The sequence below is a fragment of the Sinocyclocheilus grahami genome, unplaced genomic scaffold, assembly GCF_001515645.1.
Source record: "Sinocyclocheilus grahami isolate Dianchi unplaced genomic scaffold, SAMN03320097.WGS_v1.1 scaffold712.1, whole genome shotgun sequence".
NCBI lineage: Eukaryota > Metazoa > Chordata > Actinopteri > Cypriniformes > Cyprinidae > Sinocyclocheilus > Sinocyclocheilus grahami.
Window position 1 is genome coordinate 263,555 of NW_015505891.1, and position 9,668 is coordinate 273,222.

General features: G+C 35.3%; 1 protein-coding gene across 2 annotated transcripts in view; it reads right to left on the reverse strand.

The window, feature by feature from the left end:
* The window catches only part of LOC107560151 (galactosylgalactosylxylosylprotein 3-beta-glucuronosyltransferase 1), a 100,748-nt gene extending 99,844 nt beyond the window's left edge, over positions 1 to 904 (reverse strand). For both annotated transcript variants that reach the window (XM_016244241.1, XM_016244240.1), the window contains exon 1: positions 470 to 904. The gene's annotated coding sequence lies outside the window, so the exon portion shown is untranslated. The remainder of the gene's footprint in view (positions 1 to 469) is intronic.
* Positions 905 to 9,668: the final 8,764 nt, after the last annotated feature.

The window sequence follows — 9,668 nt, forward strand, 5'->3', positions numbered from 1 at the left end:
AAATATAAAATGAACCGCAGATGACCTGGACTAAATATTCTAAAAGTGGTGAGTTGCAAATTATGTTAAAATTCCTAAGTTTATGCAACGTACATTATTGTCAAGAGATCCAACAAAAGCAAAACGGATCCATACTGAGGCTTGACTCAGGAATATATACACAAACACAACTGATTCCCGAGTTTCCCAGCTGTCTTTCTAGCCGACACCATGGTGCTCTTTGAGCTATGTACGGATTACGAGTGATTCTTTTCTTCAGGCTTGCCTCAGGTCTCTGTCACAAGCTCATCCCCGTCTACATCTTAACATATGCGTGGCTTATTCTCCTGGGCTCATCCACGCAGCAGTCTCTCTCAATCGTGAGGGAGAAACAGCAGTCACAGCCCCTGTTGTTGCTCGTCACCACAGAATTTGTGTGCCTTTTTGTGTTGTTCTCTATCACAGATTAGACAAAGAAGGTTTGTCTTACCTTTCGTAAATGCAGTTATTTCCACCCCATGCTGCTGCATGCTTCATTCATTAAAAATCCCTCCATCTCTCACTCTTTGTCTTTGTGAGTCTCTCTTGATTTCTTATTCTCCTCTTCTCTTCTTTGTTTTTGGTCAGAGCATCCCTGTATTTGTTTGTGCTGTGGCTTCTGGATCAAAGTGGAAACGCGGGCTGTAATTAGGAGCCTTGGGGATGAATCTGAAAACCTGTTTTCCTGTCTTCCCTGTCAGACGTGCTCTCACTCAAGCCCACAATCCGAGAGAGAGGGATATGGGCAAGACCCTGCAGTAATGCTGTGGTAATTTGCTTGGTGGTTGTTCTTCGTCTCTCCCCCTGATTTCTCTGTCTTCATTCAGCGTGGCAGTCGTGGCTCAGTCGGGCTGTCAGAACGCATGGAGACACATCTGTGAATGTGTTTATGTGGCTCTAACGCAGCCTCTTTGGCGAGGCAGAGACCCCCTCCTTGCTCAAGATGTGCTCACTAATGGCATGTACCATTATGGCTCAGTGCAGGGTGGGCTGTGAGGGAAGGAGGGGTAGAGAGAGAGAGAGAGAGAGTGAGGGGGCAAGAGGGGAAAAATTGATTTGGTGGACAAATTGAGTGAATTGTGGTTCTGTGCATGAGTGCATGTACATTTATTGTTTGACAATAATGTACATTTATTATGTACATTATTATTACATGTACATTTATTGCTTGTCTTCCTGTCATTGTACATTAGCCAAACATGAGACATTTTGCTGTACTGTAATTTGTACATGAAGATTTTGTTTGTCTCCACTCTTCTTTGAATTAATAGTGAAGTACACACATATTTGAAATATGCTCCACTATTTAAAGAGAGTTCACCTAAAAAAATCATCATTTACCCACCCTCATGTAATTCCAAACCTCTTTGACTTTCTTCTGTGTGGAACATAAAAGCTGGTAAATCGTGTGGAAACTGTTTGTTTATAGTTAATTCATGGTTTATAATGTTGTTTATAGTTAATTCATGGTTTATATATATATATATATATATGCAGTGGGGGAAAAAAGTATTTAGTCAGCCACCAATTGTGCAAATTCTCCCACTTAAAAAGATGAGAGAGGCCTGTAATTTTCATCATAGGTATACCTCAACTATGAGAGACAAAATGAGAAAAAAAATCCAGAAAATCACATTGTAGGATTTTTAAAGAATTTATTTGCAAATTATGGTGGAAAACAAGTATTTGGTCAATAACAAAATTTCATCTCAATACTTTGTTATATACCCTTTGTTGGCAATGACAGAGGTCAAACATTTTCTGTAAGTCTTCACAAGGTTTTCACACACGGTTGCTGGTATTTTGGCCCATTCCTCCATCCAGATCTCCTCCACTGTAATTAACAAATTACTGTTGTTTAATTAGCTCATGTTTAAAGAGTTAATGTTTTTTATTCTTTGTTACAACAAGGAGTTGTGTCACAGAAAATACTAAATTGCTATCAATTAGGTGCTTTAAACCTACCTTTATTAGACATTAATTTGATAATAGTAAGTGTTTCTAAAATGTTTATTAATACATCAAAGAATGTGTATCGATTTACTTTACATACAACATATACTGTATTTACTTTAAATATAGCTTTACTATTAATTACATTTGAATGTTTCATGAACCATTAACAACACCTACTACTATGGTTTAAAATCAGTCTGATCTCATTATGTAGATATTCGTGCGTAACATTCAAAGTCAGTGGGGTCCAGTGTTGTTTTGAATCCCATTGACTTTCATTATATGGACAAAAACATGGAAATTTCTTCTAAAATCTTATTTTGTGTTTTGCAAAAGAAATAAAGTCAGAGTGGTTTGGAAACAACATGAGGGTGAGTGCATTTTCATTTTTGAGTGAACTGCGCCTTTAAATCATGATGTAGTCATCTCTATTCTCTAATTTATTTCTTCTTCTTCCAGACAAAATTTCTGCATATTACCGGTAATATGAATAGGGATCCAAAAAAGGATACAGATGTATGTATGATATGTATTATATTTCAAAGGTATGTAGAGCATGACACTAGCAATGGCAAGGTCCTGGGATTGATTGCCAGGGAATTCATGAACTGATAAAGTGCAAATCTTGAATGCTTTGTAAATCACACTGGAAAAAACATCTGCTAAATGCATGAATGGTACATGTCAAAGTGTGCATCTTGAATTTTCTAGATGATCATAGTGTTTCTATGTGATCATCTGCCTGCAGATGATAAACAAGCTAAAAAAACATACATTTGCCTTAAAATGGATCATGGAGCATCATATCTTGAGATGAGGGTATTAGAGAGACATGGGGGTTGGTTCTTTTGACCCCAGCCATCAAGAATCCATTAACACAATAACAACTGCCTATAAACACCCTAGCAACCATACAGAACACCTTAGCAACCATGTAACAGCACACTCATATCTCAGCATATCTCAGCATATCTCAGTACCAGAATATCATAGAGACACGAGGGTAGGCTATATTTAATTTGAGACAAAATAGCACCCATCATATTTTCTTCAAATGTACCTAGTTTCTATATTTGTTCATAGTTCTTACTGTATGTGACTCTTTTAAATGTCATCTTATTATAGCCTCTCTTCCCATCCTCCCTTGAGAACCAATTCTCCGCATGAATTTTCCATCTGGGTTAATTTCCAAAAAGCCTAGCAACATTTTGGAATCGTGTGGGAATATTAAATATTCGGACAAGCGGCCAATGGCATCAGCACATGTACATTGAACAGATGGATCTCTGTGCAATCTGGAGTGCATGATCAAATATGCATCCGTGTCACCTCTAACTCTGGCCTGGCAAAGTCCTTTCTATTGTGTTGGAAACAACTGATTTATATACTGATGAATAATGTATGGGCAAAGTCATTCAAGCTCAAAGTAATTAATCATTTAGAGGGGAGATCAACCATTCTGTTTTACATCTAACGGTATGAAAACACAAGGGAATTTATGTCAGAAATGCATTTGATTTTATGTCAATACATTCATGCCAGTTAATTGAAATAAGTGGATGATTTAACAAACTCACTTTTCGATCAGACATTAACATTAATTATATACTTCCTGACACATTTTATATGGAGGAAGGATCTGTCGACTGTGCCGTGGGATACAAAAGCCCAGGCCTTGCAGGGTCGATGCCGTCTTGATAAATATATACAGGCAGAGTGTACAAACCCCTCTTAAAGTGATGGGTCAGCCCAGTGGTGAGAGAACATTCAGAGCTCTTGGAGTAAACGATGGCGAGACATTTTAAATAAACATTAGTTTGTGGTGTACCACCCGCTGACAGCATGAGAGCATAAGACAAGTCAATGTTTGTGCAGCCGCACCCAGAAGATGAGAAATTATTCAAGTGTGACACAGAGGATGATTGTCAACAGGCACTGAGGTCAGTCAGCTGTAGAGAGGGAACCAGTAAGCACTTAGAATACAGACAAAATATACAAATAAGATGAATTTTAATTGATTTGGCCATGTCCCACAGGATAATGAATAGGAATTGGAATGACAGAAAAAGAGATTCAGTGCAATCTGTGTTTGATAGTTAAATAAACAATTATATTATATATAATATGTATTTTATGTGAATCAATTTTTTTCATTCATTTGTTTGATTACATCATTATATTAATTAAAAAATGTACCTTAAATCTAAATTAGTAAATTAACCTTCATTTTAAATTTTTTAATTAAATTAAATTTAAATAATGTATTTTAATAAACACTACAAATACAGTGGTTATATTAATTTCTTAGAATTTTCATTACAGTAGTAATTTAAAACTCTTAACAATTACATTATGGAAATTGGAATTTCATTTTTTTTTAAATTTATTCATTAAATTCATCATCAAGGCATTTTAACTTTAAATCATCGCTTCCAGACAAAATACATAATTCATAATAGCACTTCTTCCAGTAAAAAATAAATACAAATCTGTCCCCTGTTGTCCTCTCACAAAATCCACCGAAATGTTTGTTTAGAACTGTTTTTGCTTGTTAACAGTGCTTGATCTTTGCATATGTCTCATTGCATTCAGATGAGATGACTTTTTCATTGGAGAAAGCAATATTATGTTTACCCGGATATGCATGGTCAATTCTCTTTCCCATTTTTAAAAAATACATTATTCTGTGATATTTACTAAGTTAACTGGATGACCTTTAATATAATAATTGGCCTTTTATTATTAAATGCTATATAGCTTAGCCCTTTCTTGTTTTGTTTTTTTCGGTGGCTTAAAAAAATGTCCATAAAATAGTAACATTTCTCAGTACTCTATTATGAACTTTCTTTATGCTATTTAGAAGTTTCTGATGGAGAACCGACAGAAGCACTTGCAATCAAGAGGGAGAATATGTTGTTAGTGGAAAAGATGAAAAGCTGCTGATGCATGCGCTTGGATCCAGCGGTTGCATGTTACATTCAGCTGAAGGGCGTTATGCAGTATTTTGAGTGGTGACACATTTGTGGCTTTCAGACCTTCCCAGTGTGAGTCATAATCTGTGGACATTAAGATTAGCTACAGCCATAAACGTCACTGTAAATCACTTCTGAAAAATAAAAGTGAAGCTTGGACAAAGTGAAAATAAAAAAGGTTTGTTATTTGAACATCAAATATGAAAAGCTCTAAACATTACGCTGAGTAATTAGGTATAAGTGTTGAATCATGTTTGTATATGTAAATGCAAGACATCACGACTCATCTGGCAACTTTTTAAATAAACATCAAAACTCACCCTCAGGCCATCCAGATGAAAAAAATTAGAAAACTTTTTTTCACTGAAGAAAGAAATGTTATGGATAGAGGAATCATATTTTATCCAGAAGCAACAGTTTGAAGTAAAACATGTCTTAATGATGCACTGTAAAACCTGACAAAGTTAGGTTAACTCAAACCGTTTGAGGAAACAGATTGCCTTAAACCATTTAAGTTTTGAAACCAATACATATGAGTACTGCTAAATTTAAAATATAAGTGCACATGACTCAATATTTATGTGTTGATTTACTCAATAAATCAGAGTACTGGTAACTTAAAAGTTTTAAGTTCAGTAAACAAACTGTAGGGTATCAGACCGAATCAGACAATTTAATATTTGATCAAGAACGTAGTTGAAACATGAGGAGCCGAATTCCACAGAAAGGCAGACGACAACAGGGTGTCCATAAATCAGATCCTAGCACTAGCAAGTCTGAAGCAAGCCTAACCAACTCTTTCACAGAACAGCTTTCAATATTAACACAAAAGGAACACACTGATCATAACAACTCAGGAAGGAGATTGTAAATTTTAGGGCAAGTAATCAAGATTAAATGGTCAAAGAGATGACAGCATGACCATCACGTGATAGTAACCACAATCACAAGCTCTGTGGATTGACTTCCCCCCACCTAGGAGACAAAGAACAGACTGAGATTCCTTACAGACCTCTTAACTCTCTGGTCTTCACAGAAGATGTCCTCATCCACAGAATGACACAGAAACTGCCTTCCCATGCATCTAAATGACACTAAAAGGACTTGTGAGCAACTAATAATTTCTATGCATAACTCCATATTATGTATCTAACCCACATATTAGACTATCACGTTTTAATAATTTATTGTGTATGCATTTTGAATAACTATTGAATAGTTTATAGGTCCATATTCATGTTTAGTATGTGTGTGTTTGAATCTTCTTACTTGAAACGTTTCTTCCAATCAATTCTTTGTCAAATGTATCATATTCCTGTTATAGAAATCATGTCCAAAAGTATACTCTGCAAGAGCGGGAAAACTCCATGTGATGAGATAACATTTTGATTTATGAATTGGGAGGAGAAATATACAACACCCCCAGCAAAGACAGCATCTAATTGGTCAAAACACCATTTGGGAGGTGTCCAAAAGCCCAGTTTAAATACTCAGGACACCATCAAATCACTCTCTTCAACTCTTCTCTCTTCAACTCTCTTCGCAGACACCCTCATCCTCTTCTTTTTTTGTCATGGCTTCTAGCTGTGCTTTTCGGTCATCACCTTTTTGCCCTCTTTGAGCGTGCTCTGGCTTACACGCCAGCTCCTCCAAAACCATGAGGAGAAACGCCACCTAGTCTCGTCAAACTTTACTTCTATTTCTTTACTTTAGTTTATTTTATTTTCCGTTGAGAGTTTCGTGTTCCGAGTTAAGTTTTGCCTAATGCCATGTCTCCGAAAGAGTGCCGTCTAAAACTTCAACTTCAACCACAACTCCGCGTCATCGCCAATGCCCAACCACTGGCTTCCCAAGACTGAACCACAACAAAGGGAACCCCCGTACAGGCAACGCAATGCAAGTACCTCCAGATCCTAGCTGAACTGGTGCATTTAATATAAATTTTAACCTCATTGAGGAACTCAATGCGAGGGTTAATTAAGTGATTGTTCATATCTATGCAATTGCACACATTGCTGTAAACTTGGGATTACACATTTTCATTCTCTTAAACTAATTATTTCCTCACTTTCTGTCTTTCTGCAGCTTGTGTGAATGCGTGTGTTTATGTGTTAGATTAGTTATATGTCTTAGATTTATCCAATAAATCCTTATTTATATTGAAAAGAGAAGTATCTTGTGTTTTGTGCTCACAAGTTAATGTCTTAAACTGCCGATCTTGTTACTGTGCTAATAAATAGTGTTTTCACTATACTTTTAATATTAATATCCATTGCAGAGTTGATGTTGTGCGGCTCGTTCAATGAATCGCTGGCCGTCTCAGTGATCAGCAGTAAAGCAGGGATTCTGTCCAAATTCCCTTTCAAATCTTAAATGATTCCCTTTGAGCTAAATTGACCTGTTTCCCTTACAAAACCTTATGAGTTCAATTAATAAAATCTAATTGAGTTCTAACAACTTAACTCAGTTCAAATAGCTACTCAAATGGTTTAAGGAAACCGGTTGCCTTAAATGGTTTAAGTTGACTGAACTCACATTAATAAAGTTCCATAAGACTAAGCAAAAACTAACATTTGTATAAAGCAATGAGGACAGGACAAGGTTAATTTGAATAGTATTTATTGAAATAAAAAATTTATTTCACTCAAAGTTTATCAACATGTGGGCTGTGCAGCACAACAAAATACAATATTAAAACAATGTTATCAAAAATAAAATTTTCCATGGAATAAATCAACAATTCCTTTAATACCTGAACACTTCATTTTAAAAAAATTCAACAACTGCTCTTTTAACATACTGTGCAAATTCATCTGCATTCTTAACAGTACCGGTAACATGGTGGATTTCATAATACTAATTCAAAAGTTAATTTTTAAGTGCCAGCAATTTTGGCCTAGCCTTCCCGTCATCAAGTTTCAACAGTACCTTTTGTATGAATTAAAAAAAACAATCAGCTTCTTGGGGTAGCTGATGTGAAGGGCAAACAGTAGCCCAAAAAGCAGCACCAGTAAACTGACCCAGGATTTGGAAGAAATCACAACATCATCTTCAAGGACAATCAGAACATCTAGTGGGTTGAAAGGCAATGTTCCCTCATACTCCTTAACCGCAATGATGGCAACTGCTGCCTTTTGTGCCTGGTCGATCTCATCTCTCTAAATGCATGGAAATAATCTTTGTTAGAACATGTCTCTACATGTAAACAAAACAAACATACCCTAGTCAGGCCAGACACCATATTTAAATGTTCTTGAATGACAACAAAGTTGTAAAGAAGAGGCATACAGTCTGTTCAATGGTCTGTAATGTTATATACTGTATATCTTATTTTGGTAAATTAACATTTTGCAGATTCTGCAAGGTGTATGTAAACTTTTGACCTCAACTGTATGTGTGTGTGTATATATATATATACAGTTGAGGTCAAAAGTTTACAAATACCTTGCAGAATCTGCAAAATGTTAATTTACCAAAATAATATATACAGTATATATATATACACACACATATATATTAGGGGTTTAACGGTACGTGTATTCGTACCAATATGAATACGAGTGGGGATTTTGGAGTGAGCAGGGCACGTGCGTGCCATTATGTAGTCGTTTGGAATACACTTGGAGAGACGTAATTTCCTCATTATCCACAAAAAGTTTTTAAAATATGCTATATAATATATAAGCAAGTGAATCTGAGATTTACCAGTTTACCATATTTGATGTGCTCTATGTATGTGCATTTGAATAAATCATAAATAAATTTTTAACACTTGATAATAGATTGCCTACACTTTCAATGGACAGACAAAATAAATGGAGAAAGAATTTTAAAACAATTTTTGTTTCGAAGATCCAAGTCTTATGGACTTGGAATTGCATGACGGTGAGTAAAATTAATTATATAATAATGATTTTTTGGAAAACTACCCTTTAAGATTACCTGAATGCTCAACTATTCAGCTTACTATTCCCAAAGCATTAATTTATGCTGATATCAACTAAAAGGTCAAAATATTGCCAAGTAAATATGAATAACACAGGCCTTATATTTGTCCTACCTTGTGGGTCTTGAAAACGTCTGAGGAGTCTTCCTTCAGATAAAGTGGTAGACCTGCCAGAACAAGAGTTCGAATGACATTGATGTCATCCTTGTCCTGAAAGACAAAACACAAAACTAGCAATTTAGACTTTAATTAGACTAAAATTTTTATATTTTCTTGTTTATAATAGAAAAGTCAATGATGACCACAACTTCCATGACTCGACTGGTATTCTTATGAAGCAATGCAATCACTTTGAATGATGAACAGAGTCAAATTAAATAAAAATGGTGGAAATATATATTACATCAAACATCACTGGTTCTTGGGTGTCATGTCAGTCATGTGGTGTGTGAGAACCAATGAGGTTTGATGTTGGATTTGTGCTACCTTTTTTTGTATGGGCTGTGTATGCATGAGTTAATCAGTTTTTTTTTGAGTTTGTTGTGTAGAAGGAGATTTTGGTTTGTGATTCGATGAAATTCTGCAAGCACCTGCAACAATTATTAGAAAACACATTTAAATATTTAAATATACACACACACACACAGCTGGTTATGTTAAAACATATATATATGTGAAGATTTTATTTGCAAAAACTGATAACTCTGTTTTTTGTTTTATTTTTATTGTTATCATGTTTGTATTGTGTTTTATTGTTTTAATTAGCTGTATTTTTG